Below are 23,701 nucleotides of genomic sequence, written 5' to 3' on the forward strand. Positions count from 1 at the left end.
AAACATCATTTCTTTTTTTTTTTTGTTCTTCAAAAATCCACTTACGGCTCAAAAGTTTGAATTTTCTGTTTTTACTCTTTAAAGAGTCATTTATTCCGTTTCCCTTGAGGGGTTAACACCGTGGTCACTAACAAGCAGCGAATAAGAAGTTCCTAGTTGATCTGAGGGAGAAAAGGGAGGACACACGCGTTCGCTATAAATGAATATTGCGGACCAAATATTCCGGGTGCGATCATACCAGCACTAATGCACCGGATCCCATCAGAACTCCGCAGTTAAGCTCGCTTGGGCGAGAGTAGTACTAGGATGGGTGACCTCCGGGGAAGTCCTCGTGTTGCACCCTTGAAAACATCATTTTTTTTTGTTCTTCAAAAATCCACTTACGCCTCAAAAGTTTGTATTTTCTGTTTAAAATCTTTAAAGAGTCATTTATTCTGTTTCCTTTGAATGGTTAAGTTCGTGGTCACTACCAAGCAGCGAATAAGACGTTCCTAGTTGATCCGAGGGAGAAAAGGGAGGACACACGCGTTCGCTATAAATGAATGTTGCGGAACAAACATTCCGGGTGCGATCATACCAGCACTAATGCATCGGATCCCATCAGAACTCCGCAGTTAAGCGTGCTTGGGCGAGAGTAGTACTAGGATGGGTGACCTCCTGGGAAGTCCTCGTGTTGCACCCCTGAAAACATCATTTTTTTTTTGTTTTTCAAAAATCCACTTACGTCTCAAAAGTTTGTATTTTCTGTTTAAAATCTTTAAAGAGTCATTTATTCTGTTTCCTTTGACGGGTTAAGACCGTGGTCACTAAGAAGCAGCGAATAAGAAGTTCATAGTTGATCCGAGGGAGAAAAGGGAGGACACACGCGTTCGCTATAAATGAATATTGCGGACCAAACATTCCGGGTGCGATCATACCAGCACTAATGCACCGGATCCCATCAGAACTCCGCAGTTTAGCGTGCTTGGGCGAGAGTAGTACTGGGATGGGTGACCTCCTGGGAAGTCCTCGTGTAGCATCCCTGAAAACAACATTTTTTTTTTTTGTTCTTCAAAAACCCACTTACGGCTCAAAAGTTTGTATTTTCTGTTTTAAATCTTTAAAGAGACATTTATTCCGTTTCCCTTGAGGGGTTAACACCGTGGTCACTAACAAGCAGCTAATAAGAAGTTCCTAGTTGAACCGAGGGAGAAAAGGGAGGACACACGCGTTCGCTATAAATGAATATTGCGGACCAAACATTCCGGGTGCGATCTTACCAGCACTAATGCACCGGATCCCATCAGAACTCCACAGTTAAGCGTGCTCGGGCGAGAGTAGTACTAGGATGGGTGACCTCCTGGGAAGTCCTCGTGTTGCACCCCTGAAAACGTCATTTTTTTTTTTTTCTCCAAAAATCAACTTACGGCTCAAAAGTTTTATTTTCTGTTTAAAATCTTTTAAGAGTCATTTATTCTGTTTCCTTTGAGGGGTTAAGACCGTGGTCACTAAGAAGCAGCGAATAAGAAGTTCCTAGTTGATCCGAGGGAGAAAAGAGACGACACACGCGTTCGCTATAAATGAATATTGCGGACCAAACATTCCGGGTGCGATCATACCAGCACTAATGCACCGGATCCCATCAGAACTCCGCAGTTAAGGGTGCTTGGGCGAGAGTAGTACTGGGATGGGTGACCTCCTGGGAAGTCCTCGTGTAGCACCCCTGAAAACAACATTTTGTTTTTTTTTTTGTTCTTCAAAAAATCCACTTACGGGTGAAAAGTTTGTATTTTCTGTTTCAAATCTATAAAGAGTCATTTAGTCCGTTTCCCTTGAGGGGTTAACACCGTGGTCACTAACAAGCAGCGAATAAGAAGTTCCTAGTTGATCCGAGGGAGAAAAGGGAGGACACACGCGTTCGCTATAAATGAATATTGTTGACCAAAAATTCCGGGTGCGATCATACCAACACCAATGCAGCGGATCCCATCAAAACTCCGCAGTTAAGCGTGCTTGGGCGAGAGTAGTACTAGGATGGGTGACCTCCAGGGAAGTCCTCGTGTTGCACCCCTGAAAACATCATTTTTTTTTTTTTGTTCTTCAAAAATCCACTTTCGGCTCAAAAGTTTGTATTTTCTGTTTTAAATCTTTAAAGAGACATTTATTCCGTTTCCCTTGAGGGGTTAACACCGTGGTCTCTAACAAGCAGCGAATAAGAAGTTCCTAGTTGATCCGAGGGAGAAATGGGAGGACATACGCGTTCGCTATAAATGAATATTGCGGACCAAACATTCCGGGTGCGATCATACCAGCACCAATGCAGCGGATCCCATCAGACCTCCGCAGTTAAGCGTGCTTGAGCGAGAGTAGTACTAGGATGGGTGACCTCCAGGGAAGTCCTCGTGTTGCACCCCTGAAAACATCATTTTTTTTTTTTTGTTCTTCAAAAACCCACTTTCGGCTCAAAAGTTTGTATTTTCTGTTTTAAATCTTTAAAGAGACATTTATTCTGTTTCCCTTGAGGGGTTAACACCGTGGTCTCTAACAAGCAGCGAATAAGAAGTTCCTAGATGATCCGAGAGAGAAATGGGAGGACACACGCGTTCTCTATAAATGAATATTGCGGACCAAACATTCCGGGTGCCATCATACCAGCACTAATGCACCGGATCCCATCAGAATTCCGCAGTTAAGCGTGCACGGGCGAGAGTAGTACTAGGATGGGTGACCTCCTGGGAAGTCCTAGTGTTGCACCCCTGAAAACATCATTTTTTTTTTGTTCTTCAAAAATCCACTTACGTCTCAAAAGTTTGTATTTTCTGTTTAAAATCTTTAAAGAGTCATTTATTCTGTTTCCTTTGAGGGGTTAAGACCGTGGTCACTAAGAAGCAGCGAATAAGAAGTTCCTAGTTGATCCGAGTGAGAAAAGAGACGACACACGCGTTCGCTATAAATGAATATTGCGGACCAAACATTCAGGGTGCGATCATACCAGCACTAATGCACCGGATCCCATCAGAACTCCGCAGTTAAGCGTGCTTGGGCGAGAGTAGTACTGGGATGGGTGACCTCCTGGGAAGTCCTCGTGTAGCACCCCTGAAAACAACATTTTTTTTTTTTTTGTTCTTCAAAAAATCCACTTACGGGTGAAAAGTTTGTATTTTCTGTTTCAAATCTATAAAGAGTCATTTATTCCGTTTCCCTTGAGGGGTTAACACCGTGGTCACTAACAAGCAGCGAATAAGAAGTTCCTAGTTGATCCGAGGGAGAAAAGGGACGACACACGCGTTCGCTATAAATGAATATTGCGGACCAAAAATTCCGGGTGCGATCATACCAGAACCAATGCAGCGGATCCCATCAGAACTCCGCAGTTAAGCGTGCTTGGGCGAGAGTAGTATTAGGATGGGTGACCTCCAGGGAAGTCCTCGTGTTGCACCCCTGAAAACATCATTTTTTTTTTTTTGTTCTTCAAAAATCCACTTTCGGCTCAAAAGTTTGTATTTTCTGTTTTAAATCTTTAAAGAGACATTTATTCCGTTTCCCTTGAGGGGTTAACACCGTGGTCTCTAACAAGCAGCGAATAAGAAGTTCCTAGTTGATCCGAGGGAGAAATGGGAGGACACACGCGTTCGCTATAAATGAATATTGCGGACCAAACATTCCGGGTGCGATCATACCAGCACCAATGCAGCGGATCCCATCAGACCTCCGCAGTTAAGCGTGCTTGAGCGAGAGTAGTACTAGGATGGGTGACCTCCAGGGAAGTCCTCGTGTTGCACCCCTGAAAACATCATATTTTTTTTTTCTGTTCTTCAAAAACCCACTTTCGGCTCAAAAGTTTGTATTTTCTGTTTTAAATCTTTAAAGAGTCATTTATTCTGTTTCCTTTGAGGGGTTAAGACCGTGGTCACTAAGAAGCAACGAATAAGAAGGTCCTAGTCGATCCGAGGGAGAAAAGGGAGGACACACGCGTTCGCTATAAATGAATATTGCGGACCAAACATTCCGGGTGCGATCATACCCGCACTAATGCACCGGATCCCATCAGAACTCCGCAGTTAAGCGTGCTTGGGCGAGAGTAGTACTGGGATGGGTGACCTCTTGTGAAGTCCTCGTGTAGCACCCCTGAAAACAACATTTTTTTTTTTTTTTGTTCTTCAAAAACCCACTTACGGCTCAAAAGTTTGTATTTTCTGTTTTAAATCTTTATAGAGACATTTATTCCGTTTCCCTTGAGGGGTTAACACCGTGGTCACTAACAAGCAGCGAATAAGAAGTTCCTAGTTGATCCGAATGAGAAAAGGGAGGACACACGCGTTCGCTATAAATGAATATTGCGGACTAAACATTCCGGGTGCGATCTTACCAGCACTAATGCACCGGATCCCATCAGAACTCCACAGTTAAGCGTGCTCGGGCGAGAGTAGTACTAGGATGGGTGACCTCCTGGGAAGTCCTCGTGTTGCACCCCTGAAAACGTCATTTTTTTTTTGTTCTCCAAAAATCCACTTACGGCTCAAAAGTTTGTATTTTCTGTTTAAAATCTTTAAAGAGTCATTTATTCTGTTTCCTTTGAGGGGTTAAGACCGTGGTCACTAACAAGCAGCGAATAAGACGTTCCTAGTTGATCCGAGGGAGGACACACGCGTTCGCTATAAATGAATATTGTGGACTAAACATTCCGGGTGCGATCATACCAGCACTAATGCATTGGATCCCATCAGAACTCCGCAGTTAAGCGTGATTGGGCGAGAGTAGTACTATGATGGGTGACCTCCTGGGATGTCCTCGTGTTGCACCCCTGAAAACATCATTTTTTTTTTTTTTGTTCTTCAAAAACCCACTTACGGCTCAAAAGTTTGAATTTTCTGTTTTAAATCTTTAAAGAGACATTTATTCCGTTTCCCTTGAGGGGTTAACACCGTGGTCACTAACAAGCAGCGAAGAAGAAGTTCCGATATGATCCGAGGGTGAAAAGGGAGGACACACGCGTTCGCTATAAATGAATATTGCGGACCAAACATTCTGGGTGCGATCATACCAGCTCTAATGCACCGGATCCCATTAGAACTCCCCAGTTAAGCGTGCTTGGGTGAGAGTAGTACTAGGATGGGTGACCTCCTGGGAAGCCTTCGTGTTGCACCTCTGAAAACATCATTTTTTTTTTTTTAGTTCTTCAAATATCCACTAACGGCTCAAAAGTTTATAATTTCTGTTTTAAATCTTGAAAGAGTCATTTATTCTGTTTCCCTTGAGGGGTTAACACCGTGGTCACTAACTAGCAGCGAATAAGAAGTTCCTAGATGATCCGAGGGAGAAAAGGGAGGACACACGCGTTCGCTATAAATGAATATTGCGGACCAAACATTCCGGGTGCGATCATACATGCACAAATGCATCGGATCCCATCAGAACTCCTCAGTTAAGCGTTCTTGGGCGAGAGTAGTACTAGGATGGGTGACCTCCGGGGAAGTCCTCGTGTTGCACCCCTGAAAACATCATTTTTTTTTTTTTTTGTTCTTCAAAAATCCACTTACGGCTCAAAAGTTTGTATTTTCTGTTTTAAATCTTTAAAGAGTCATTTATTCCGTTTCCCTTTAGGTGTTAACACCGTGGTCACTAACAAGCAGCGAATAAGAAGTTCCTAGTTGATCCGAGGGAGAAAAGGGAGGACACACGCGTTCGCAATAATTGAATATTGCGGACCAAACATTCCGGGTGCGATCATGATAGCACTAATGCACCAGATCCCATCAGAACTCCGCAGTTTAGCGTGCTTGGGCGAGAGTAGTACTAGGTTGGGTGACCTCCTGGGAAGTCCTCGTGTTGCACCCCTGAAAACATCATTTTTTTTTTTTTTTGTTCTTCAAAAATCCACTTACGGCTCTAAAGTTTGTATTTTCTGTTTCAAATCTTTAAAGAGTCATTTATTCCGTTTCCCTTGAGGGGTTAACACCGTGGTCACTAAAAAGCAGCGAATAAGAAGTTCCTAGTTGATCCGAGGGAGAAAAGGGAGGACACACGCGTTCTCTATAAATGAATATTGCGGACCAAACATTCTGGTTGCGATCATAGCAGCACTAATCCACCGGATCCCATCAGAACTCCGCAGTTAAGCGTGCTTGGGCGAGAGTAGTACTAGGATGGGTGACCTCCTGGGAAGTCCTCGTGTTGCACCCCTGAAAACAACATTTTTTTTTTTTTGTTCTTCAAAAACCCACTTAGGGCTCTAAAGTTTGTATTTTCTGTTTTAAATCTTTAAAGAGACATTTATTCTGTTTCCCTTGAGGGGTTAACACCGTGGTCACTAACAAGCAGCGAATAAGAAGTTCCTAGTTGATCCGAGTCAGAAAAGGGAGGACACACTCGTTCCCTATAAATGAATATTGCGGACCAAACATTCCGGGTGCGATCATACCAGCACTAATGCACCGGATCCCATCAGAACTCCGTAGCTAAGCGTGCTTGGGCGAGAGTAGTACTAGGATGGGTGACCTCCTGGGAAGTCCTCGTGTTGCACCCCTGAAAACATCATTTTTTTTTGTTCTTCAAAAATCCACTTACGGCTCAAAAGTTTGTATTTTCTGTTTATAATCTTTAAAGAATCATTTATTCTGTTTCTTTTGAGGGGTTAAGACCGTGGTCACTAACAAGCTGCGAATAAGACGTTCCTAGTTGATCCGAGGGAGAAAAGGGAGGACACACGCGTTTGCTATAAATGAATATTGCGGACGAAACATTCCGGGTGCGATCATACCAGCACTACTGCATCGAATCCCATCAGAACTCCGCAGTTAAGCATGCTTGGGCGAGAGTAGTACTAGGATGGGTGACCTCCTGGGAAGTCCTCGTGTTGCACCCCTGAAAACATCATTTTTTTTTTTTTTGGTTCTTCAAAAATCCAATTACGGCTCAAAAGTTTGTATTTTCTGTTTCAAATCTTCAAAGAGTCATTTATTCTGTTTCCCTTGAGGGGTTAACACCGTGGTCACTAACAAGCAGCGAATAAGAAGTTCCTAGTTGATCCGAGGGAGAAAAGGGAGGACACACGCGTTCGTTATAAATGAATATTGCGGACCAAACATTCCGGGTGTGATCATACCGGCACTAATGCACCGGATCCCATCTGAACTCCCCAGTTAAGCGTGTTTGGGCGAGAATAGTACTAGGATGGGTGACCTCCGGGGAAGTCCTCGTGTTGCACCCCTGAAAACATCATTTTTTTTTTTTTGGTTCTTCAAAAATCCAATTACGGCTCAAAAGTTTGTATTTTCTGTTTCAAATCTTCAAAGAGTCATTTATTCTGTTTCCCTTGAGGGGTTAACACCGTGGTCACTAACAAGCAGCGAATAAGAAGTTCCTAGTTGATCCGAGGGAGAAAAGGGAGGACACACGCGTTCGTTATAAATGAATATTGCGGACCAAACATTCCGGGTGTGATCATACCGGCACTAATGCACCGGATCCCATCTGAACTCCCCAGTTAAGCGTGTTTGGGCGAGAATAGTACTAGGATGGGTGACCTCCGGGGAAGTCCTCGTGTTGCACCCCTGAAAACATCATTTTTTTTTTTTTTTGTTCTTCAAAAATCCACTTACGGCTCTAAAGTTTGTATTTTCTGTTTCAAATCTTTAAAGAGTCATTTATTCCGTTTCCCTTGAGGGGTTAACACCGTGGTCACTAAAAAGCAGCGAATAAGAAGTTCCTAGTTGATCCGAGGGAGAAAAGGGAGGACACACGCGTTCTCTATAAATGAATATTGCGGACCAAACATTCTGGTTGCGATCATAGCAGCACTAATCCACCGGATCCCATCAGAACTCCGCAGTTAAGCGTGCTTGGGCGAGAGTAGTACTGGGATGGGTGACCTCCTGGGAAGTCCTCGTGTTGCACCCCTGAAAACAACATTTTTTTTTTTTTGTTCTTCAAAAACCCACTTAGGGCTCTAAAGTTTGTATTTTCTGTTTTAAATCTTTAAAGAGACATTTATTCTGTTTCCCTTGAGGGGTTAACACCGTGGTCACTAACAAGCAGCGAATAAGAAGTTCCTAGTTGATCCGAGTCAGAAAAGGGAGGACACACTCGTTCCCTATAAATGAATATTGCGGACCAAACATTCCGGGTGCGATCATACCAGCACTAATGCACCGGATCCCATCAGAACTCCGTAGTTAAGCGTGCTTGGGCGAGAGTAGTACTAGGATGGGTGACCTCCTGGGAAGTCCTCGTGTTGCACCCCTGAAAACATCATTTTTTTTTGTTCTTCAAAAATCCACTTACGGCTCAAAAGTTTGTATTTTCTGTTTATAATCTTTAAAGAATCATTTATTCTGTTTCTTTTGAGGGGTTAAGACCGTGGTCACTAACAAGCTGCGAATAAGACGTTCCTAGTTGATCCGAGGGAGAAAAGGGAGGACACACGCGTTTGCTATAAATGAATATTGCGGACGAAACATTCCGGGTGCGATCATACCAGCACTACTGCATCGAATCCCATCAGAACTCCGCAGTTAAGCATGCTTGGGCGAGAGTAGTACTAGGATGGGTGACCTCCTGGGAAGTCCTCGTGTTGCACCCCTGAAAACATCATTTTTTTTTTTTTTGGTTCTTCAAAAATCCAATTACGGCTCAAAAGTTTGTATTTTCTGTTTCAAATCTTCAAAGAGTCATTTATTCTGTTTCCCTTGAGGGGTTAACACCGTGGTCACTAACAAGCAGCGAATAAGAAGTTCCTAGTTGATCCGAGGGAGAAAAGGGAGGACACACGCGTTCGTTATAAATGAATATTGCGGACCAAACATTCCGGGTGTGATCATACCGGCACTAATGCACCGGATCCCATCTGAACTCCCCAGTTAAGCGTGTTTGGGCGAGAATAGTACTAGGATGGGTGACCTCCGGGGAAGTCCTCGTGTTGCACCCCTGAAAACATCATTTTTTTTTTTTTTGTTCTTCAAAAATCCACTTACGGCTCAAAAGTTTGTATTTTCTGTTTTAAATCTTTAAAGAGTCATTTATTCCGTTTCCCTTTAGGTGTTAACACCGTGGTCACTAACAAGCAGCGAATAAGAAGTTCCTAGTTGATCTGAGGGAGAAAAGGGAGGACACACGCGTTCGCAATAATTGAATATTGCGGACCAAACATTCCGGGTGCGATCATGATAGCACTAATGCACCAGATCCCATCAGAACTCCGCAGTTTAGCGTGCTTGGGCGAGAGTAGTACTAGGTTGGGTGACCTCCTGGGAAGTCCTCGTGTTGCACCCCTGAAAACATCATTTTTTTTTTTTTTTGTTCTTCAAAAATCCACTTACGGCTCTAAAGTTTGTATTTTCTGTTTCAAATCTTTAAAGAGTCATTTATTCCGTTTCCCTTGAGGGGTTAACACCGTGGTCACTAAAAAGCAGCGAATAAGAAGTTCCTAGTTGATCCGAGGGAGAAAAGGGAGGACACACGCGTTCTCTATAAATGAATATTGCGGACCAAACATTCTGGTTGCGATCATAGCAGCACTAATCCACCGGATCCCATCAGAACTCCGCAGTTAAGCGTGCTTGGGCGAGAGTAGTACTAGGATGGGTGACCTCCTGGGAAGTCCTCGTGTTGCACCCCTGAAAACAACATTTTTTTTTTTTTGTTCTTCAAATACCCACTTAGGGCTCTAAAGTTTGTATTTTCTGTTTTAAATCTTTAAAGAGACATTTATTCTGTTTCCCTTGAGGGGTTAACACCGTGGTCACTAACAAGCAGCGAATAAGAAGTTCCTACTTGATCCGAGTGAGAAAAGGGAGGACACACGCGTTCCCTATAAATGAATATTGCGGACCAAACATTCCGGGTGCGATCATACCAGCACTAATGCACCGGATCCCATCAGAACTCCGTAGTTAAGCGTGCTTGGGCGAGAGTAGTACTAGGATGGGTGACCTCCTGGGAAGTCCTCGTGTTGCACCCCTGAAAACATCATTTTTTTTTGTTCTTCAAAAATCCACTTACGGCTCAAAAGTTTGTATTTTCTGTTTATAATCTTTAAAGAATCATTTATTCTGTTTCTTTTGAGGGGTTAAGACCGTGGTCACTAACAAGCTGCGAATAAGACGTTCCTAGTTGATCCGAGGGAGAAAAGGGAGGACACACGCGTTCGCTATAAATGAATATTGCGGACGAAACATTCCGGGTGCGATCATACCAGCACTACTGCATCGAATCCCATCAGAACTCCGCAGTTAAGCATGCTTGGGCGAGAGTAGTACTAGGATGGGTGACCTCCTGGGAAGTCCTCGTGTTGCACCCCTGAAAACATCATTTTTTTTTTTTTTGGTTCTTCAAAAATCCAATTACGGCTCAAAAGTTTGTATTTTCTGTTTCAAATCTTCAAAGAGTCATTTATTCTGTTTCCCTTGAGGGGTTAACACCGTGGTCACTAACAAGCAGCGAATAAGAAGTTCCTAGTTGATCCGAGGGAGAAAAGGGAGGACACACGCGTTCGTTATAAATGAATATTGCGGACCAAACATTCCGGGTGTGATCATACCGGCACTAATGCACCGGATCCCATCTGAACTCCCCAGTTAAGCGTGTTTGGGCGAGAATAGTACTAGGATGGGTGACCTCCGGGGAAGTCCTCGTGTTGCACCCCTGAAAACATCATTTTTTTTTTTTTTGTTCTTCAAAAATCCACTTACGGCTCAAAAGTTTGTATTTTCTGTTTTAAATCTTTAAAGAGTCATTTATTCCGTTTCCCTTTAGGTGTTAACACCGTGGTCACTAACAAGCAGCGAATAAGAAGTTCCTAGTTGATCTGAGGGAGAAAAGGGAGGACACACGCGTTCGCAATAATTGAATATTGCGGACCAAACATTCCGGGTGCGATCATGATAGCACTAATGCACCAGATCCCATCAGAACTCCGCAGTTTAGCGTGCTTGGGCGAGAGTAGTACTAGGTTGGGTGACCTCCTGGGAAGTCCTCGTGTTGCACCCCTGAAAACATCATTTTTTTTTTTTTTTGTTCTTCAAAAATCCACTTACGGCTCTAAAGTTTGTATTTTCTGTTTCAAATCTTTAAAGAATCATTTATTCCGTTTCCCTTGAGGGGTTAACACCGTGGTCACTAAAAAGCAGCGAATAAGAAGTTCCTAGTTGATCCGAGGGAGAAAAGGGAGGACACACGCGTTCTCTATAAATGAATATTGCGGACCAAACATTCTGGTTGCGATCATAGCAGCACTAATCCACCGGATCCCATCAGAACTCCGCAGTTAAGCGTGCTTGGGCGAGAGTAGTACTAGGATGGGTGACCTCCTGGGAAGTCGTCGTGTTGCACCCCTGAAAACAACATTTTTTTTTTCTTGTTCTTCAAAAACCCACTTAGGGCTCTAAAGTTTGTATTTTCTGTTTTAAATCTTTAAAGAGACATTTATTCTGTTTCCCTTGAGGGGTTAACACCGTGGTCACTAACAAGCAGCGAATAAGAAGTTCCTACTTGATCCGAGTGAGAAAAGGGAGGACACACGCGTTCCCTATAAATGAATATTGCGGACCAAACATTCCGGGTGCGATCATACCAGCACTAATGCACCGGATCCCATCAGAACTCCGTAGTTAAGCGTGCTTGGGCGAGAGTAGTACTAGGATGGGTGACCTCCTGGGAAGTCCTCGTGTTGCACCCCTGAAAACATCATTTTTTTTTGTTCTTCAAAAATCCACTTACGGCTCAAAAGTTTGTATTTTCTGTTTATAATCTTTAAAGAATCATTTATTCTGTTTCTTTTGAGGGGTTAAGACCGTGGTCACTAACAAGCTGCGAATAAGACGTTCCTAGTTGATCCGAGGGAGAAAAGGGAGGACACACGCGTTCGCTATAAATGAATATTGCGGACGAAACATTCCGGGTGCGATCATACCAGCACTACTGCATCGAATCCCATCAGAACTCCGCAGTTAAGCATGCTTGGGCGAGAGTAGTACTAGGATGGGTGACCTCCTGGGAAGTCCTCGTGTTGCACCCCTGAAAACATCATTTTTTTTTTTTTTGGTTCTTCAAAAATCCAATTACGGCTCAAAAGTTTGTATTTTCTGTTTCAAATCTTCAAAGAGTCATTTATTCTGTTTCCCTTGAGGGGTTAACACCGTGGTCACTAACAAGCAGCGAATAAGAAGTTCCTAGTTGATCCGAGGGAGAAAAGGGAGGACACACGCGTTCGTTATAAATGAATATTGCGGACCAAACATTCCGGGTGTGATCATACCGGCACTAATGCACCGGATCCCATCTGAACTCCCCAGTTAAGCGTGTTTGGGCGAGAATAGTACTAGGATGGGTGACCTCCGGGGAAGTCCTCGTGTTGCACCCCTGAAAACATCATTTTTTTTTTTTTTGTTCTTCAAAAATCCACTTACGGCTCAAAAGTTTGTATTTTCTGTTTTAAATCTTTAAAGAGTCATTTATTCCGTTTCCCTTTAGGTGTTAACACCGTGGTCACTAACAAGCAGCGAATAAGAAGTTCCTAGTTGATCTGAGGGAGAAAAGGGAGGACACACGCGTTCGCAATAATTGAATATTGCGGACCAAACATTCCGGGTGCGATCATGATAGCACTAATGCACCAGATCCCATCAGAACTCCGCAGTTTAGCGTGCTTGGGCGAGAGTAGTACTAGGTTGGGTGACCTCCTGGGAAGTCCTCGTGTTGCACCCCTGAAAACATCATTTTTTTTTTTTTTTGTTCTTCAAAAATCCACTTACGGCTCTAAAGTTTGTATTTTCTGTTTCAAATCTTTAAAGAGTCATTTATTCCGTTTCCCTTGAGGGGTTAACACCGTGGTCACTAAAAAGCAGCGAATAAGAAGTTCCTAGTTGATCCGAGGGAGAAAAGGGAGGACACACGCGTTCTCTATAAATGAATATTGCGGACCAAACATTCTGGTTGCGATCATAGCAGCACTAATCCACCGGATCCCATCAGAACTCCGCAGTTAAGCGTGCTTGGGCGAGAGTAGTACTAGGATGGGTGACCTCCTGGGAAGTCCTCGTGTTGCACCCCTGAAAACAACATTTTTTTTTTTTTGTTCTTCAAAAACCCACTTAGGGCTCTAAAGTTTGTATTTTCTGTTTTAAATCTTTAAAGAGACATTTATTCTGTTTCCCTTGAGGGGTTAACACCGTGGTCACTAACAAGCAGCGAATAAGAAGTTCCTACTTGATCCGAGTGAGAAAAGGGAGGACACACGCGTTCCCTATAAATGAATATTGCGGACCAAACATTCCGGGTGCGATCATACCAGCACTAATGCACCGGATCCCATCAGAACTCCGTAGTTAAGCGTGCTTGGGCGAGAGTAGTACTAGGATGGGTGACCTCCTGGGAAGTCCTCGTGTTGCACCCCTGAAAACATCATTTTTTTTTGTTCTTCAAAAATCCACTTACGGCTCAAAAGTTTGTATTTTCTGTTTATAATCTTTAAAGAATCATTTATTCTGTTTCTTTTGAGGGGTTAAGACCGTGGTCACTAACAAGCTGCGAATAAGACGTTCCTAGTTGATCCGAGGGAGAAAAGGGAGGACACACGCGTTCGCTATAAATGAATATTGCGGACGAAACATTCCGGGTGCGATCATACCAGCACTACTGCATCGAATCCCATCAGAACTCCGCAGTTAAGCATGCTTGGGCGAGAGTAGTACTAGGATGGGTGACCTCCTGGGAAGTCCTCGTGTTGCACCCCTGAAAACATCATTTTTTTTTTTTTTGGTTCTTCAAAAATCCAATTACGGCTCAAAAGTTTGTATTTTCTGTTTCAAATCTTCAAAGAGTCATTTATTCTGTTTCCCTTGAGGGGTTAACACCGTGGTCACTAACAAGCAGCGAATAAGAAGTTCCTAGTTGATCCGAGGGAGAAAAGGGAGGACACACGCGTTCGTTATAAATGAATATTGCGGACCAAACATTCCGGGTGTGATCATACCGGCACTAATGCACCGGATCCCATCTGAACTCCGCAGTTAAGCGTGTTTGGGCGAGAATAGTACTAGGATGGGTGAACTCCTGGGAAGTCCTCGTGTTGCACCCCTGAAAACATCATTTCTTTTTTTTTTTTGTTCTTCAAAAATCCACTTATGCCTCAAAATTTTGTATTTTCTATTTTAACTCTTTAAAAAGTCATTTATTCTGTTTCCCTTGAGGGGTTAACACCGTGGTCACTAACAAGCAGCGAATAAGATGTTCCTAGTTGATCTGTTAGAGAAAAGGGATGACACACGCGTTCTCTATAAATGAATATTGCGGACAAAACATTCCGGGTGCGATCATACCAGTACTAATCCACCGGATCCCATAAGAACTCTGCAGTTAAGGGTGCTTGGGCGAGAGTAGTACTAGGATGGGTGACCTCCTGAGAAGTCCTCGTGCTGCACCCCTGAAAACATCATTTTTTTTTTTTTTGTTCTTCAAAAACCCACTTACGGCTCAAAAGTTTGTATTTTCTGTTTTAAATCTTGAAAGAGACATTTATTCTGTTTCCCTTGAGGGGTTAACACCGTGGTCACTAACAAGCAGCGAATAAGAAGTTCCTAGTGGATCCGAGGGAGAAAAGGGAGGACACACGCGTTCGCTATAAATGAATATTGCGGACCAAACATTCCGGGTGCGATCATACCAGCACTAATGCACCGGATCCAATCAGAACTCCGCACTTAAGCGTGGTTGGGCGAGAATAGTACTAGGATGGGTGACCTCCTAGTAAGTCCTCATGTTGCACCCCTGAAAACATCATTTTTTTTTTTTTTTGTTCTTCAAAAATCCACTTATGGCTCAAAAGTTTGTATTGTCTGTTTTAACTCTTTAAAGGGTCATTTATTCCGTTTCCCTTGAGGGGTTAACACCGTGGTCACTAACAAGCAGCGAATAAGAAGTTCGTAGTTGATCCGTGGGACAAAAGGGAGGACACACGCGTTCTCTATAAATGAATATTGCGGTCCAAACATTCCGGGTGCGATCATACCAGTACTAATCCACCGGATCCCATCAGAACTCTGCAGTTAAGCGTGCTTGGGCGAGTGTAGTACTAGGATGGGTGACCTCCTGAGAAGTCCTCGTGTTGCACCCCTGAAAACATCATTTTTTTTTTGTTCTTCAAAAATCCACTTACGGCTCAAAAGTTTGTATTTTCTATTTATAATCTTTAAACAATCATTTATTATGTTTCCTTTGAGGGGTTAAGACCGTGGTCACCAACAAGCAGCGAATAAGACGTTCCTAGTTGATCCGAGGGAGAAAAGGGAGGACACACGCGTTCGCTATAAATGAATATTGCGGACCAAACATTCCGGGTGCGATCATACCAGCACTAAAGCACCGGTTCCCATCAGAACTCCGCAGTTAAGCGTGCTTTGGCGTGAGTAGTACTGGGATGGGTGACCTCCTGGGAAGTCCTCGTGTTGCACCCCTGAAAACATCATTTTTTTGTTTTTTTGTTCTTCAAAAATCCACTTACGGATCAAAAGTATGTATTTTCTGTTTTAAATCTTTAAAGAGTCGTTTGTTCCGTTTCCCTTGAGGGGTTAATACCGTGGTCACTAACAAGCAGCGAATAAGAAGTTCCTAGATGATCCCAGGGAGAAAAGGGAGGACACACGCGTTCGCTATAAATGAATATTGCGGACCAAACATTCCGGGTGCGATCATACCAGCACTAAGCACCGGTTCCCATCAGAACTCCGCAGTTAAGCGTGCTTTGGCGTGAGTAGTACTGGGATGGGTGACCTCCTGGGAAGTCCTCGTGTTGCACCCCTGAAAACATCATTTTTTTGTTTTTTTGTTCTTCAAAAATCCACTTACGGATCAAAAGTATGTATTTTCTGTTTTAAATCTTTAAAGAGTCGTTTGTTCCGTTTCCCTTGAGGGGTTAATACCGTGGTCACTAACAAGCAGCGAATAAGAAGTTCCTAGATGATCCCAGGGAGAAAAGGGAGGACACACGCGTTCGCTATAAATGAATATTGCGGACCAAACATTCCGGGTGCGATCATACCAGCACTAAAGCACCGGTTCCCATCAGAACTCCGCAGTTAAGCGTGCTTTGGCGTGAGTAGTACTGGGATGGGTGACCTCCTGGGAAGTCCTCGTGTTGCACCCCTGAAAACATCATTTTTTTGTTTTTTTGTTCTTCAAAAATCCACTTACGGATCAAAAGTATGTATTTTCTGTTTTAAATCTTTAAAGAGTCGTTTGTTCCGTTTCCCTTGAGGGGTTAATACCGTGGTCACTAACAAGCAGCGAATAAGAAGTTCCTAGATGATCCCAGGGAGAAAAAGGAGGACACACGCGTTCTCTATAAATGAATATTGCGGACCAAACATTCCGGGTGCGATCATACCAGCACTAAAGCACCGGTTCCCATCAGAACTCCGCAGTTAAGCGTGCTTTGGCGTGAGTAGTACTGGGATGGGTGACCTCCTGGGAAGTCCTCGTGTTGCACCCCTGAAAACATCATTTTTTTGTTTTTTTGTTCTTCAAAAATCCACTTACGGATCAAAAGTATGTATTTTCTGTTTTAAATCTTTAAAGAGTCGTTTGTTCCGTTTCCCTTGAGGGGTTAATACCGTGGTCACTAACAAGCAGCGAATAAGAAGTTCCTAGATGATCCCAGGGAGAAAAGGGAGGACACACGCGTTCGCTATAAATGAATATTGCGGACCAAACATTCCGGGTGCGATCATACCAGCACTAAAGCACCGATTCCCATCAGAACTCCGCAGTTAAGCGTGCTTTGGCGTGAGTAGTACTGGGATGGGTGACCTCCTGGGAAGTCCTCGTGTTGCACCCCTGAAAACATCATTTTTTTGTTTTTTTGTTCTTCAAAAATCCACTAACGGATCAAAAGTATGTATTTTCTGTTTTAAATCTTTAAAGAGTCGTTTGTTCCGTTTCCCTTGAGGGGTTAATACCGTGGTCACTAACAAGCAGCGAATAAGAAGTTCCTAGATGATCCCAGGGAGAAAAGGGAGGACACACGCGTTCGCTATAAATGAATATTGCGGACCAAACATTCCGGGTGCGATCATACCAGCACTAATCCACGAGATCCCATCAGAACTCCGCAGTAAAGCGTGCTTGGGCGAGAGTAGTACTAGGATGGGTGACCTCCTTGGAAGTCCTCGTGTTGCACCCCTGAAAACATCATTTTTTTTTTTTTGTTCTTCAAAAATCCAATTACGGCTCAAAAGTTTGTATTTTCTGTTTCAAATCTTCAAAGAGTCATTTATTCTGTTTCCCTTGAGGGGTTAACACCGTGGTCACTAACAAGCAGCGAATAAGAAGTTCCTAGTTGATCCGAGGGAGAAAAGGGAGGACACACGCGTTCGTTATAAATGAATATTGCGGACCAAACATTCCGGGTGTGATCATACCGGCACTAATGCACCGGATCCCATCTGAACTCCGCAGTTAAGCGTGTTTGGGCGAGAATAGTACTAGGATGGGTGAACTCCTGGGAAGTCCTCGTGTTGCACCCCTGAAAACATCATTTCTTTTTTTTTTTTGTTCTTCAAAAATCCACTTATGCCTCAAAATTTTGTATTTTCTATTTTAACTCTTTAAAGAGTCATTTATTCTGTTTCCCTTGAGGGGTTAACACCGTGGTCACTAACAAGCAGCGAATAAGAAGTTCCTAGTTGATCTGTTAGAGAAAAGGGAGGACACACGCGTTCTCTATAAATGAATATTGCGGACAAAACATTCCGGGTGCGATCATACCAGTACTAATCCACCGGATCCCATAAGAACTCTGCAGTTAAGCGTGCTTGGGCGAGAGTAGTACTAGGATGGGTGACCTCCTGAGAAGTCCTCGTGCTGCACCCCTGAAAACATCATTTTTTTTTTTTTTGTTCTTCAAAAACCCACTTACGGCTCAAAAGTTTGTATTTTCTGTTTTAAATCTTGAAAGAGACATTTATTCCGTTTCCCTTGAGGGGTTAACACCGTGGTCACTAACAAGCAGCGAATAAGAAGTTCCTAGTGGATCCGAGGGAGAAAAGGGAGGACACACGCGTTCGCTATAAATGAATATTGCGGACCAAACATTCCGGGTGCGATCATACCAGCACTAATGCACCGGATCCCATCAGAACTCCGCAGTTAAGCGTGGTTGGGCGAGAATAGTACTAGGATGGGTGACCTCCTAGGAAGTCCTCATGTTGCACCCCTGAAAACATTATTTTTTTTTTTTTTTTGTTCTTCAAAAATCCACTTATGGCTCAAAAGTTTGTATTGTCTGTTTTAACTCTTTAAAGAGTCATTTATTCCGTTTCCCTTGAGGGGTTAACACCGTGGTTACTAACAAGCAGCGAATAAGAAGTTCGTAGTTGATCCGTGGGACAAAAGGGAGGACACACGCGTTCTCTATAAATGAATATTGCGGTCCAAACATTCCGGGTGCGATCATACCAGTAGTAATCCACCGGATCCCATCAGAACTCTGCAGTTAAGCGTGCTTGGGCGAGTGTAGTACTAGGATGGGTGACCTCCTGAGAAGTCCTCGTGTTGCACCCCTGAAAACATCATTTTTTTTTTGTTCTTCAAAAATCCACTTACGGCTCAAAAGTTTGTATTTTCTATTTATAATCTTTAAACAATCATTTATTATGTTTCCTTTGAGGGGTTAAGACCGTGGTCACCAACAAGCAGCGAATAAGACGTTCCTAGTTGATCCGAGGGAGAAAAGGGAGGACACACGCGTTCGCTATAAATGAATATTGCGGACTAAACAATTCGGGTGCGATCATACCAGCACAAATGCAACGGATCCCATCAGAACTCCGCAGTTAAGCGTGCTTGGGCGAGAGTAGTACTAGGTTGGGTGACCTCCTGGGAAGTCCTCGTGTTGCACCCCTGAAAAAATCAATTTTTTTTTTTTTGTTCTTCAAAAATCCAATTACGGCTCAAAAGTTTGTATTTTCTGTTTCAAATCTTTAAAGAGTCATTTATACTGTTTCCCTTGAGGGGTTAACACCGTGGTCACTAACAAGCAGCGAATAAGAAGTTCCTAGTTGATCCGAGGGAGAAAAGAGAGGACACACGCATTCGCTATAAATGAAAATTGCGGACCAAACATTCTGGGTGCGATCATACCGGCACTAATGCACCGGATCCCATCTGAACTCTGCAGTTAAGCGTGTTTGGGCGAGAATAGTACAAGGATGGGTGACCTCCTGGGAAGTCCTCGTGTTGCACCCCTGAAAACATCATGTTTTTTTTTTTTGTTCTTCAAAAATCCACTTATGGCTCAAAAGTTTGTATTTTCTATTTTAACTCTTTACAGAGTCATTTATTCCGTTTCCCTTGATGGGTTAACACCGTGGTCACTAACAAGCAGCGAATAAGAAGTTCCTAGTTGATCCGAGGGAGAAAAGGGAGGACACACGCGTTCTCTATAAATGAATATTGCGGACCAAACATTCCGGGTGCGATCATACCAGTACTAATCCACCGGATCCCATCAGAACTCTGCAGTTAAGCGTGCTTGGGCGAGAGTAGTACTAGGATGGGTGACCTCCTGAGAAGTCCTCGTGTTGCACCCCTGAAAACATCATTTTTTTTTTGTTCTTCAAAAATCCACTTACGGCTCAAAAGTTTGTATTTTCTGTTTATAATCTTTAAAGAATCATTTATTCTGTTTCCTTTGAGGGGTTAAGACCGTGGTCACCAACAAGCAGCGAATAAGACGTTCCTAGTTGATCCGAGGGAGAAATGGGAGGACACACGCGTTCGCTATAAATGAATATTGCGGACTAAACAATCCGGGTGCGATCATACCAGCACTAATGCAACGGATCCCATCAGAACTCCGCAGTTAAGCGTGCTTGGTCGAGAGTAGTACTAGGTTGGGTGACCTCCTGGGAAGTCCTCGTGTTGCACCCCTGAAAACATCATTTTTTTTTTTTTTGTTCTTCAAAAATCCAATTACGGCTCAAAAGTTTGTATTTTCTGTTTCAAATCTTTAAAGAGTCATTTATTCTGTTTCCCTTGAGGGGTTAACACCGTGGTCACTAACAAGAAGCGAATAAGAAGTTCATAGTTGATCCGAGGGAGAAAAGGAAGGACACACGCGTTCGCTATAAATGTATATGGCGGACCAAACATTCCGGGTGCGATCATACCGGCACTAATGCACTGGATCCCATCTGAACTCCGCAGTTAAATGTGTTTGGGCGAGAATAGTACTAGAATGGGTGACCTCCTGGGAAGTCCTCGTGTTGCACCCCTGAAAACATCATTTTTTTTTGTTCTTCAAAAATCCACTTACGGCTCAAAAGTTTGTATTTTCTGTTTAAAATCTTTAAAGAGTCATTTATTCTGTTTCCTTTGAGAGGTTAAGACCGTGGTCACTAACAAGCAGCGAATAAGACGTTCCTAGTTAATCCGAGGGAGAAAAGGGAGGACACACGCGTTCCTTATAAATGAATGGTGCGGAACAAACATTCCGGGTGCGATCATACCAGCACTAATGCATCGGATCCCATCAGAACTCCGCAGTTATGCGTGCTTGGGCGAGAGTAGTACTAGGATGGGTGACCTCCTGGGAAGTCCTCGTGTTGCACCCCTTAAAACCTAATTTTTTTTTTTTTTATTTGTTCTTCAAAAATCCACTTACGGCTCAAAAGTTTGTATTTTCTGTTTCAAATCTTTAAAGAGTCATTTATTCCGTTTCCCTTGAGGGGTTAACACCGTGGTCACTAACAAGCAGCGAATAAGAAGTTCCTAGTTGATCCGACGGAGAAAAGGGAGGACACACGCGTCCGCTATAAATGAATATTGCGGACCAAACATTCCAGGTGCGATCATACCAGCACTAATGCACCGGATCCCATCAGAACTCCGCAGTTAAGCGTGCTTGGGAGAGCGTAGTACTGGGATGGGTGACCTCCTGGGAAGTCCTCGTGTTGCACCCCTGAAAACATCATTTTTTTTTTTTGTTCTTCAAAAATCCACTTACGGCTCAAAAGTTTGTATTTTCTGTTTCAAATCTTTAAAGAGTCATTTATTCCGTTTCCCTTGAGGGGTTAACACCGTGGTCACTAACAAGCAGCGAATAAGATGTTCCTAGTTGATCCGAGGGAGAAAAGGGAGGACACACGTGTTGGCTATAAATGAATATTGCGGACCAAACATTCAGGGTGCGATCATACTAGAACTAATGCACCGGATCCCATCAAAACTCCGTAGTTAAGCATGCTTGGGCGAGAGAATTACTAGGATGGGTGACCTCCTGGGAAGTCCTCGTGTTGCACCCCTGAAAACATCATTTCTTTTTTTTTTTTGTTCTTCAAAAATCCACTTACGGCTCAAAAGTTTGTATTTTCTGTTTCAAATCTTTAAAGAGTCATTTATTCCGTTTCCCTTGAGGGGTTAACACCGTGGTCACTAACAAGAAGCGAATAAGAAGTTCCTAGTTGATCCGAGGGAGAAAAGGGAGGACACACGCGTTCGCTATAAATGAATATAGCGGACCAAACATTCCGGGTGCGATCATACCAGCACTAATGCACCGGATCCCATCAGAACTCCGCAGTTAAGCGTGCTTGGGCGAGAGAATTACTAGGATGGGTGAACTCCTGGGAAGTCCTCGTGTTGCACCCCTGAAAACATCATTTTTTTTTTTTTTGTTCTGCAAAAATCCAATTACGGCTCTAAAGTTTGTATTTTCTGTTTCAAATCTTTAAAGAGTCATTTATTCCGTTTCCCTTGAGGGGTTAACACCGTGGTCACTAAAAAGCAGCGAATAAGAAGTTCCTAGTTGATCCGAGGGAGAAAAGGGAGGACACACGCGTTCTCTATAAATGAATATTGCGGACCAAACATTCCGGGTGCGATCATACCAGTACTAATCCACCGGATCCCATCAGAACTCTGCAGTTAAGCGTGCTTGGGCGAGAGTAGTACTAGGATGGGTGACCTCCTGAGAAGTCCACGTGTTGCACCCCTGAAAACATCATTTTTTTTTTGTTCTTCAAAAATCCACTTACGGCTCAAAAGTTTGTATTTTCTGTTTATAATCTTTAAAGAATCATTTATTCTGTTTCCTTTGAGGGGTTAAGACCGTGGTCACCAACAAGCCGCGAATAAGACGTTCCTAGTTGATCCGAGGGAGAAAAGGGAGGACACACGCGTTCTCTATAAATGAATATTGCGGACCAAACATTCCGGGTGCGATCATACCAGTACTAATCCACCGGATCCCATCAGAACTCTGCAGTTAAGCGTGCTTGGGCGAGAGTAGTACTAGGATGGGTGACCTCCTGAGAAGTCCTCGTGTTGCACCCCTGAAAACATCATTTTTTTTTTGTTCTTCAAAAATGCACTTACGGCTCAAAAGTTTGTATTTTCTGTTTATAATCTTTAAAGAATCATTTATTCTGTTTCCTTTGAGGGGTTAAGACCGTGGTCACCAACAAGCAGCGAATAAGACGTTCCTAGTTGATCCGAGGGAGAAATGGGAGGACACACGCGTTCGCTATAAATGAATATTGCGGACTAAACAATCCGGGTGCGATCATACCAGCACTATTGCAACGGATCCCATCAGAACTCCGCAGTTAAGCGTGCTTGGTCGAGAGTAGTACTAGGTTGGGTGACCTCCTGGGAAGTCCTCGTGTTGCACCCCTGAAAACATCATTTTTTTTTTTTTTTTGTTCTTCAAAAATCCAATTACGGCTCAAAAGTTTGTATTTTCTGTTTCAAATCTTTAAAGAGTCATTTATTCTGTTTCCCTTGAGGGGTTAACACCGTGGTCACTAACAAGAAGCGAATAAGAAGTTCATAGTTGATCCGAGGGAGAAAAGGAAGGACACACGCGTTCGCTATAAATGTATATGGCGGACCAAACATTCCGGGTGCGATCATACCGCCACTAATGCACTGGATCCCATCTGAACTCCGCAGTTAAATGTGTTTGGGCGAGAATAGTACTAGAATGGGTGACCTCCTGGGAAGTCCTCGTGTTGCACCCCTGAAAACATCATTTTTTTTTGTTCTTCAAAAATCCACTTACGGCTCAAAAGTTTGTATTTTCTGTTTAAAATCTTTAAAGAGTCATTTATTCTGTTTCCTTTGAGAGGTTAAGACCGTGGTCACTAACAAGCAGCGAATAAGACGTTCCTAGTTAATCCGAGGGAGAAAAGGGAGGACACACGCGTTCCTTATAAATGAATGGTGCGGAACAAACATTCCGGGTGCGATCATACCAGCACTAATGCATCGGATCCCATCAGAACTCCGCAGTTATGCGTGCTTGGGCGAGAGTAGTACTAGGATGGGTGACCTCCTGGGAAGTCCTCGTGTTGCACCCCTTAAAACCTAATTTTTTTTTTTTTTATTTGTTCTTCAAAAATCCACTTACGGCTCCAAAGTTTGTATTTTCTGTTTCAAATCTTTAAAGAGTCATTTATTCCGTTTCCCTTGAGGGGTTAACACCGTGGTCACTAACAAGCAGCGAATAAGAAGTTCCTAGATGATCCAAGGCAGAAATGGGAGGACACACGCGTTCGCTATAAATAAATATTGCGGACCAAACATTCCGGGTGCGATCATACCTGCACTAATGCACCGGATCCCATCAGAACTCCGCAGTTAAGCGTGCATGGGCGAGAGTAATACTAGGATGGGTGACCTCCTGGGAAGTCTTCGTGTTGCACCCCTGAAAACATCATTTTTTTTTATTCTT

General features: G+C 43.3%; 68 non-coding genes and 1 pseudogene across 68 annotated transcripts; all 69 read left to right on the forward strand.

The window, feature by feature from the left end:
- Positions 1 to 224: 224 nt before the first annotated feature.
- LOC133788149 (5S ribosomal RNA) lies at positions 225 to 343 on the forward strand. The gene has a single exon (XR_009873124.1). It is a non-coding gene; the product is annotated as a 5S ribosomal RNA (ribosomal RNA).
- Positions 344 to 563: 220 nt separating this feature from the next.
- On the forward strand, positions 564 to 682 carry LOC133788009 (5S ribosomal RNA). The gene has a single exon (XR_009872992.1). It is a non-coding gene; the product is annotated as a 5S ribosomal RNA (ribosomal RNA).
- Positions 683 to 903: 221 nt separating this feature from the next.
- Positions 904 to 1,022, forward strand: LOC133788072 (5S ribosomal RNA). The gene has a single exon (XR_009873051.1). It is a non-coding gene; the product is annotated as a 5S ribosomal RNA (ribosomal RNA).
- Positions 1,023 to 1,245: 223 nt separating this feature from the next.
- Positions 1,246 to 1,364, forward strand: LOC133787567 (5S ribosomal RNA). The gene has a single exon (XR_009872581.1). It is a non-coding gene; the product is annotated as a 5S ribosomal RNA (ribosomal RNA).
- Positions 1,365 to 1,584: 220 nt separating this feature from the next.
- LOC133786931 (5S ribosomal RNA) lies at positions 1,585 to 1,703 on the forward strand. The gene has a single exon (XR_009872069.1). It is a non-coding gene; the product is annotated as a 5S ribosomal RNA (ribosomal RNA).
- Positions 1,704 to 1,931: 228 nt separating this feature from the next.
- LOC133786777 (5S ribosomal RNA) lies at positions 1,932 to 2,050 on the forward strand. Its single transcript, XR_009871921.1, has one exon. It is a non-coding gene; the product is annotated as a 5S ribosomal RNA (ribosomal RNA).
- A 224-nt stretch (positions 2,051 to 2,274) lies between these two features.
- On the forward strand, positions 2,275 to 2,393 carry LOC133786612 (5S ribosomal RNA). Its single transcript, XR_009871762.1, has one exon. It is a non-coding gene; the product is annotated as a 5S ribosomal RNA (ribosomal RNA).
- A 224-nt stretch (positions 2,394 to 2,617) lies between these two features.
- On the forward strand, positions 2,618 to 2,736 carry LOC133786546 (5S ribosomal RNA). The gene has a single exon (XR_009871701.1). It is a non-coding gene; the product is annotated as a 5S ribosomal RNA (ribosomal RNA).
- Positions 2,737 to 2,957: 221 nt separating this feature from the next.
- LOC133786663 (5S ribosomal RNA) lies at positions 2,958 to 3,076 on the forward strand. The gene has a single exon (XR_009871810.1). It is a non-coding gene; the product is annotated as a 5S ribosomal RNA (ribosomal RNA).
- A 226-nt stretch (positions 3,077 to 3,302) lies between these two features.
- On the forward strand, positions 3,303 to 3,421 carry LOC133786603 (5S ribosomal RNA). Its single transcript, XR_009871753.1, has one exon. It is a non-coding gene; the product is annotated as a 5S ribosomal RNA (ribosomal RNA).
- A 224-nt stretch (positions 3,422 to 3,645) lies between these two features.
- LOC133786613 (5S ribosomal RNA) lies at positions 3,646 to 3,764 on the forward strand. The gene has a single exon (XR_009871763.1). It is a non-coding gene; the product is annotated as a 5S ribosomal RNA (ribosomal RNA).
- A 225-nt stretch (positions 3,765 to 3,989) lies between these two features.
- LOC133787943 (5S ribosomal RNA) lies at positions 3,990 to 4,108 on the forward strand. Its single transcript, XR_009872929.1, has one exon. It is a non-coding gene; the product is annotated as a 5S ribosomal RNA (ribosomal RNA).
- Positions 4,109 to 4,334: 226 nt separating this feature from the next.
- Positions 4,335 to 4,453, forward strand: LOC133787578 (5S ribosomal RNA). The gene has a single exon (XR_009872591.1). It is a non-coding gene; the product is annotated as a 5S ribosomal RNA (ribosomal RNA).
- A 212-nt stretch (positions 4,454 to 4,665) lies between these two features.
- Positions 4,666 to 4,784, forward strand: LOC133786717 (5S ribosomal RNA). Its single transcript, XR_009871861.1, has one exon. It is a non-coding gene; the product is annotated as a 5S ribosomal RNA (ribosomal RNA).
- Positions 4,785 to 5,009: 225 nt separating this feature from the next.
- Positions 5,010 to 5,128, forward strand: LOC133786752 (5S ribosomal RNA). The gene has a single exon (XR_009871898.1). It is a non-coding gene; the product is annotated as a 5S ribosomal RNA (ribosomal RNA).
- A 225-nt stretch (positions 5,129 to 5,353) lies between these two features.
- LOC133786979 (5S ribosomal RNA) lies at positions 5,354 to 5,472 on the forward strand. The gene has a single exon (XR_009872116.1). It is a non-coding gene; the product is annotated as a 5S ribosomal RNA (ribosomal RNA).
- Positions 5,473 to 5,698: 226 nt separating this feature from the next.
- Positions 5,699 to 5,817, forward strand: LOC133786843 (5S ribosomal RNA). The gene has a single exon (XR_009871984.1). It is a non-coding gene; the product is annotated as a 5S ribosomal RNA (ribosomal RNA).
- Positions 5,818 to 6,043: 226 nt separating this feature from the next.
- On the forward strand, positions 6,044 to 6,162 carry LOC133788014 (5S ribosomal RNA). The gene has a single exon (XR_009872997.1). It is a non-coding gene; the product is annotated as a 5S ribosomal RNA (ribosomal RNA).
- A 224-nt stretch (positions 6,163 to 6,386) lies between these two features.
- LOC133787200 (5S ribosomal RNA) lies at positions 6,387 to 6,505 on the forward strand. Its single transcript, XR_009872235.1, has one exon. It is a non-coding gene; the product is annotated as a 5S ribosomal RNA (ribosomal RNA).
- A 220-nt stretch (positions 6,506 to 6,725) lies between these two features.
- On the forward strand, positions 6,726 to 6,844 carry LOC133786479 (5S ribosomal RNA). The gene has a single exon (XR_009871637.1). It is a non-coding gene; the product is annotated as a 5S ribosomal RNA (ribosomal RNA).
- A 226-nt stretch (positions 6,845 to 7,070) lies between these two features.
- LOC133786487 (5S ribosomal RNA) lies at positions 7,071 to 7,189 on the forward strand. Its single transcript, XR_009871645.1, has one exon. It is a non-coding gene; the product is annotated as a 5S ribosomal RNA (ribosomal RNA).
- A 225-nt stretch (positions 7,190 to 7,414) lies between these two features.
- On the forward strand, positions 7,415 to 7,533 carry LOC133786488 (5S ribosomal RNA). Its single transcript, XR_009871646.1, has one exon. It is a non-coding gene; the product is annotated as a 5S ribosomal RNA (ribosomal RNA).
- Positions 7,534 to 7,759: 226 nt separating this feature from the next.
- LOC133788047 (5S ribosomal RNA) lies at positions 7,760 to 7,878 on the forward strand. Its single transcript, XR_009873028.1, has one exon. It is a non-coding gene; the product is annotated as a 5S ribosomal RNA (ribosomal RNA).
- A 224-nt stretch (positions 7,879 to 8,102) lies between these two features.
- On the forward strand, positions 8,103 to 8,221 carry LOC133788121 (5S ribosomal RNA). The gene has a single exon (XR_009873097.1). It is a non-coding gene; the product is annotated as a 5S ribosomal RNA (ribosomal RNA).
- Positions 8,222 to 8,441: 220 nt separating this feature from the next.
- LOC133786480 (5S ribosomal RNA) lies at positions 8,442 to 8,560 on the forward strand. The gene has a single exon (XR_009871638.1). It is a non-coding gene; the product is annotated as a 5S ribosomal RNA (ribosomal RNA).
- A 226-nt stretch (positions 8,561 to 8,786) lies between these two features.
- Positions 8,787 to 8,905, forward strand: LOC133786489 (5S ribosomal RNA). Its single transcript, XR_009871647.1, has one exon. It is a non-coding gene; the product is annotated as a 5S ribosomal RNA (ribosomal RNA).
- Positions 8,906 to 9,130: 225 nt separating this feature from the next.
- On the forward strand, positions 9,131 to 9,249 carry LOC133786844 (5S ribosomal RNA). Its single transcript, XR_009871985.1, has one exon. It is a non-coding gene; the product is annotated as a 5S ribosomal RNA (ribosomal RNA).
- A 226-nt stretch (positions 9,250 to 9,475) lies between these two features.
- On the forward strand, positions 9,476 to 9,594 carry LOC133788015 (5S ribosomal RNA). The gene has a single exon (XR_009872998.1). It is a non-coding gene; the product is annotated as a 5S ribosomal RNA (ribosomal RNA).
- A 224-nt stretch (positions 9,595 to 9,818) lies between these two features.
- On the forward strand, positions 9,819 to 9,937 carry LOC133786328 (5S ribosomal RNA). Its single transcript, XR_009871493.1, has one exon. It is a non-coding gene; the product is annotated as a 5S ribosomal RNA (ribosomal RNA).
- A 220-nt stretch (positions 9,938 to 10,157) lies between these two features.
- On the forward strand, positions 10,158 to 10,276 carry LOC133786481 (5S ribosomal RNA). The gene has a single exon (XR_009871639.1). It is a non-coding gene; the product is annotated as a 5S ribosomal RNA (ribosomal RNA).
- A 226-nt stretch (positions 10,277 to 10,502) lies between these two features.
- Positions 10,503 to 10,621, forward strand: LOC133786490 (5S ribosomal RNA). The gene has a single exon (XR_009871648.1). It is a non-coding gene; the product is annotated as a 5S ribosomal RNA (ribosomal RNA).
- A 225-nt stretch (positions 10,622 to 10,846) lies between these two features.
- LOC133786845 (5S ribosomal RNA) lies at positions 10,847 to 10,965 on the forward strand. Its single transcript, XR_009871986.1, has one exon. It is a non-coding gene; the product is annotated as a 5S ribosomal RNA (ribosomal RNA).
- Positions 10,966 to 11,191: 226 nt separating this feature from the next.
- On the forward strand, positions 11,192 to 11,310 carry LOC133786538 (5S ribosomal RNA). The gene has a single exon (XR_009871693.1). It is a non-coding gene; the product is annotated as a 5S ribosomal RNA (ribosomal RNA).
- A 224-nt stretch (positions 11,311 to 11,534) lies between these two features.
- On the forward strand, positions 11,535 to 11,653 carry LOC133786444 (5S ribosomal RNA). The gene has a single exon (XR_009871605.1). It is a non-coding gene; the product is annotated as a 5S ribosomal RNA (ribosomal RNA).
- Positions 11,654 to 11,873: 220 nt separating this feature from the next.
- Positions 11,874 to 11,992, forward strand: LOC133786482 (5S ribosomal RNA). Its single transcript, XR_009871640.1, has one exon. It is a non-coding gene; the product is annotated as a 5S ribosomal RNA (ribosomal RNA).
- A 226-nt stretch (positions 11,993 to 12,218) lies between these two features.
- On the forward strand, positions 12,219 to 12,337 carry LOC133786491 (5S ribosomal RNA). The gene has a single exon (XR_009871649.1). It is a non-coding gene; the product is annotated as a 5S ribosomal RNA (ribosomal RNA).
- Positions 12,338 to 12,562: 225 nt separating this feature from the next.
- On the forward strand, positions 12,563 to 12,681 carry LOC133786846 (5S ribosomal RNA). Its single transcript, XR_009871987.1, has one exon. It is a non-coding gene; the product is annotated as a 5S ribosomal RNA (ribosomal RNA).
- A 226-nt stretch (positions 12,682 to 12,907) lies between these two features.
- Positions 12,908 to 13,026, forward strand: LOC133788016 (5S ribosomal RNA). Its single transcript, XR_009872999.1, has one exon. It is a non-coding gene; the product is annotated as a 5S ribosomal RNA (ribosomal RNA).
- A 224-nt stretch (positions 13,027 to 13,250) lies between these two features.
- On the forward strand, positions 13,251 to 13,369 carry LOC133786562 (5S ribosomal RNA). The gene has a single exon (XR_009871716.1). It is a non-coding gene; the product is annotated as a 5S ribosomal RNA (ribosomal RNA).
- Positions 13,370 to 13,589: 220 nt separating this feature from the next.
- LOC133786483 (5S ribosomal RNA) lies at positions 13,590 to 13,708 on the forward strand. Its single transcript, XR_009871641.1, has one exon. It is a non-coding gene; the product is annotated as a 5S ribosomal RNA (ribosomal RNA).
- A 226-nt stretch (positions 13,709 to 13,934) lies between these two features.
- LOC133786300 (5S ribosomal RNA) lies at positions 13,935 to 14,053 on the forward strand. Its single transcript, XR_009871466.1, has one exon. It is a non-coding gene; the product is annotated as a 5S ribosomal RNA (ribosomal RNA).
- A 227-nt stretch (positions 14,054 to 14,280) lies between these two features.
- LOC133786418 (5S ribosomal RNA) lies at positions 14,281 to 14,399 on the forward strand. Its single transcript, XR_009871580.1, has one exon. It is a non-coding gene; the product is annotated as a 5S ribosomal RNA (ribosomal RNA).
- Positions 14,400 to 14,624: 225 nt separating this feature from the next.
- Positions 14,625 to 14,743, forward strand: LOC133787127 (5S ribosomal RNA; annotated as a pseudogene).
- A 226-nt stretch (positions 14,744 to 14,969) lies between these two features.
- On the forward strand, positions 14,970 to 15,088 carry LOC133787936 (5S ribosomal RNA). Its single transcript, XR_009872923.1, has one exon. It is a non-coding gene; the product is annotated as a 5S ribosomal RNA (ribosomal RNA).
- A 221-nt stretch (positions 15,089 to 15,309) lies between these two features.
- On the forward strand, positions 15,310 to 15,428 carry LOC133788029 (5S ribosomal RNA). The gene has a single exon (XR_009873011.1). It is a non-coding gene; the product is annotated as a 5S ribosomal RNA (ribosomal RNA).
- Positions 15,429 to 15,654: 226 nt separating this feature from the next.
- LOC133786665 (5S ribosomal RNA) lies at positions 15,655 to 15,772 on the forward strand. Its single transcript, XR_009871811.1, has one exon. It is a non-coding gene; the product is annotated as a 5S ribosomal RNA (ribosomal RNA).
- A 226-nt stretch (positions 15,773 to 15,998) lies between these two features.
- On the forward strand, positions 15,999 to 16,117 carry LOC133788030 (5S ribosomal RNA). Its single transcript, XR_009873012.1, has one exon. It is a non-coding gene; the product is annotated as a 5S ribosomal RNA (ribosomal RNA).
- A 226-nt stretch (positions 16,118 to 16,343) lies between these two features.
- Positions 16,344 to 16,462, forward strand: LOC133788031 (5S ribosomal RNA). Its single transcript, XR_009873013.1, has one exon. It is a non-coding gene; the product is annotated as a 5S ribosomal RNA (ribosomal RNA).
- A 226-nt stretch (positions 16,463 to 16,688) lies between these two features.
- Positions 16,689 to 16,807, forward strand: LOC133786579 (5S ribosomal RNA). Its single transcript, XR_009871732.1, has one exon. It is a non-coding gene; the product is annotated as a 5S ribosomal RNA (ribosomal RNA).
- A 226-nt stretch (positions 16,808 to 17,033) lies between these two features.
- Positions 17,034 to 17,152, forward strand: LOC133786471 (5S ribosomal RNA). Its single transcript, XR_009871630.1, has one exon. It is a non-coding gene; the product is annotated as a 5S ribosomal RNA (ribosomal RNA).
- Positions 17,153 to 17,376: 224 nt separating this feature from the next.
- LOC133786301 (5S ribosomal RNA) lies at positions 17,377 to 17,495 on the forward strand. The gene has a single exon (XR_009871467.1). It is a non-coding gene; the product is annotated as a 5S ribosomal RNA (ribosomal RNA).
- A 227-nt stretch (positions 17,496 to 17,722) lies between these two features.
- LOC133786354 (5S ribosomal RNA) lies at positions 17,723 to 17,841 on the forward strand. The gene has a single exon (XR_009871518.1). It is a non-coding gene; the product is annotated as a 5S ribosomal RNA (ribosomal RNA).
- A 225-nt stretch (positions 17,842 to 18,066) lies between these two features.
- Positions 18,067 to 18,185, forward strand: LOC133786543 (5S ribosomal RNA). Its single transcript, XR_009871698.1, has one exon. It is a non-coding gene; the product is annotated as a 5S ribosomal RNA (ribosomal RNA).
- Positions 18,186 to 18,412: 227 nt separating this feature from the next.
- LOC133786436 (5S ribosomal RNA) lies at positions 18,413 to 18,531 on the forward strand. The gene has a single exon (XR_009871597.1). It is a non-coding gene; the product is annotated as a 5S ribosomal RNA (ribosomal RNA).
- Positions 18,532 to 18,752: 221 nt separating this feature from the next.
- On the forward strand, positions 18,753 to 18,871 carry LOC133787831 (5S ribosomal RNA). The gene has a single exon (XR_009872822.1). It is a non-coding gene; the product is annotated as a 5S ribosomal RNA (ribosomal RNA).
- A 225-nt stretch (positions 18,872 to 19,096) lies between these two features.
- LOC133788106 (5S ribosomal RNA) lies at positions 19,097 to 19,215 on the forward strand. Its single transcript, XR_009873084.1, has one exon. It is a non-coding gene; the product is annotated as a 5S ribosomal RNA (ribosomal RNA).
- A 225-nt stretch (positions 19,216 to 19,440) lies between these two features.
- LOC133787868 (5S ribosomal RNA) lies at positions 19,441 to 19,559 on the forward strand. Its single transcript, XR_009872857.1, has one exon. It is a non-coding gene; the product is annotated as a 5S ribosomal RNA (ribosomal RNA).
- Positions 19,560 to 19,780: 221 nt separating this feature from the next.
- On the forward strand, positions 19,781 to 19,899 carry LOC133787969 (5S ribosomal RNA). The gene has a single exon (XR_009872954.1). It is a non-coding gene; the product is annotated as a 5S ribosomal RNA (ribosomal RNA).
- Positions 19,900 to 20,124: 225 nt separating this feature from the next.
- Positions 20,125 to 20,243, forward strand: LOC133788167 (5S ribosomal RNA). Its single transcript, XR_009873141.1, has one exon. It is a non-coding gene; the product is annotated as a 5S ribosomal RNA (ribosomal RNA).
- A 220-nt stretch (positions 20,244 to 20,463) lies between these two features.
- Positions 20,464 to 20,582, forward strand: LOC133787897 (5S ribosomal RNA). Its single transcript, XR_009872885.1, has one exon. It is a non-coding gene; the product is annotated as a 5S ribosomal RNA (ribosomal RNA).
- Positions 20,583 to 20,811: 229 nt separating this feature from the next.
- LOC133786309 (5S ribosomal RNA) lies at positions 20,812 to 20,930 on the forward strand. Its single transcript, XR_009871475.1, has one exon. It is a non-coding gene; the product is annotated as a 5S ribosomal RNA (ribosomal RNA).
- Positions 20,931 to 21,153: 223 nt separating this feature from the next.
- Positions 21,154 to 21,272, forward strand: LOC133786887 (5S ribosomal RNA). Its single transcript, XR_009872028.1, has one exon. It is a non-coding gene; the product is annotated as a 5S ribosomal RNA (ribosomal RNA).
- Positions 21,273 to 21,499: 227 nt separating this feature from the next.
- LOC133788163 (5S ribosomal RNA) lies at positions 21,500 to 21,618 on the forward strand. Its single transcript, XR_009873137.1, has one exon. It is a non-coding gene; the product is annotated as a 5S ribosomal RNA (ribosomal RNA).
- Positions 21,619 to 21,843: 225 nt separating this feature from the next.
- Positions 21,844 to 21,962, forward strand: LOC133787842 (5S ribosomal RNA). Its single transcript, XR_009872833.1, has one exon. It is a non-coding gene; the product is annotated as a 5S ribosomal RNA (ribosomal RNA).
- A 221-nt stretch (positions 21,963 to 22,183) lies between these two features.
- LOC133787870 (5S ribosomal RNA) lies at positions 22,184 to 22,302 on the forward strand. Its single transcript, XR_009872859.1, has one exon. It is a non-coding gene; the product is annotated as a 5S ribosomal RNA (ribosomal RNA).
- Positions 22,303 to 22,523: 221 nt separating this feature from the next.
- LOC133788070 (5S ribosomal RNA) lies at positions 22,524 to 22,642 on the forward strand. Its single transcript, XR_009873049.1, has one exon. It is a non-coding gene; the product is annotated as a 5S ribosomal RNA (ribosomal RNA).
- A 227-nt stretch (positions 22,643 to 22,869) lies between these two features.
- On the forward strand, positions 22,870 to 22,988 carry LOC133786536 (5S ribosomal RNA). The gene has a single exon (XR_009871691.1). It is a non-coding gene; the product is annotated as a 5S ribosomal RNA (ribosomal RNA).
- A 220-nt stretch (positions 22,989 to 23,208) lies between these two features.
- LOC133787898 (5S ribosomal RNA) lies at positions 23,209 to 23,327 on the forward strand. Its single transcript, XR_009872886.1, has one exon. It is a non-coding gene; the product is annotated as a 5S ribosomal RNA (ribosomal RNA).
- Positions 23,328 to 23,556: 229 nt separating this feature from the next.
- Positions 23,557 to 23,675, forward strand: LOC133787958 (5S ribosomal RNA). The gene has a single exon (XR_009872944.1). It is a non-coding gene; the product is annotated as a 5S ribosomal RNA (ribosomal RNA).
- Positions 23,676 to 23,701: the final 26 nt, after the last annotated feature.

Source organism: Humulus lupulus, chromosome 6, assembly GCF_963169125.1.
Source record: "Humulus lupulus chromosome 6, drHumLupu1.1, whole genome shotgun sequence".
NCBI lineage: Eukaryota > Viridiplantae > Streptophyta > Magnoliopsida > Rosales > Cannabaceae > Humulus > Humulus lupulus.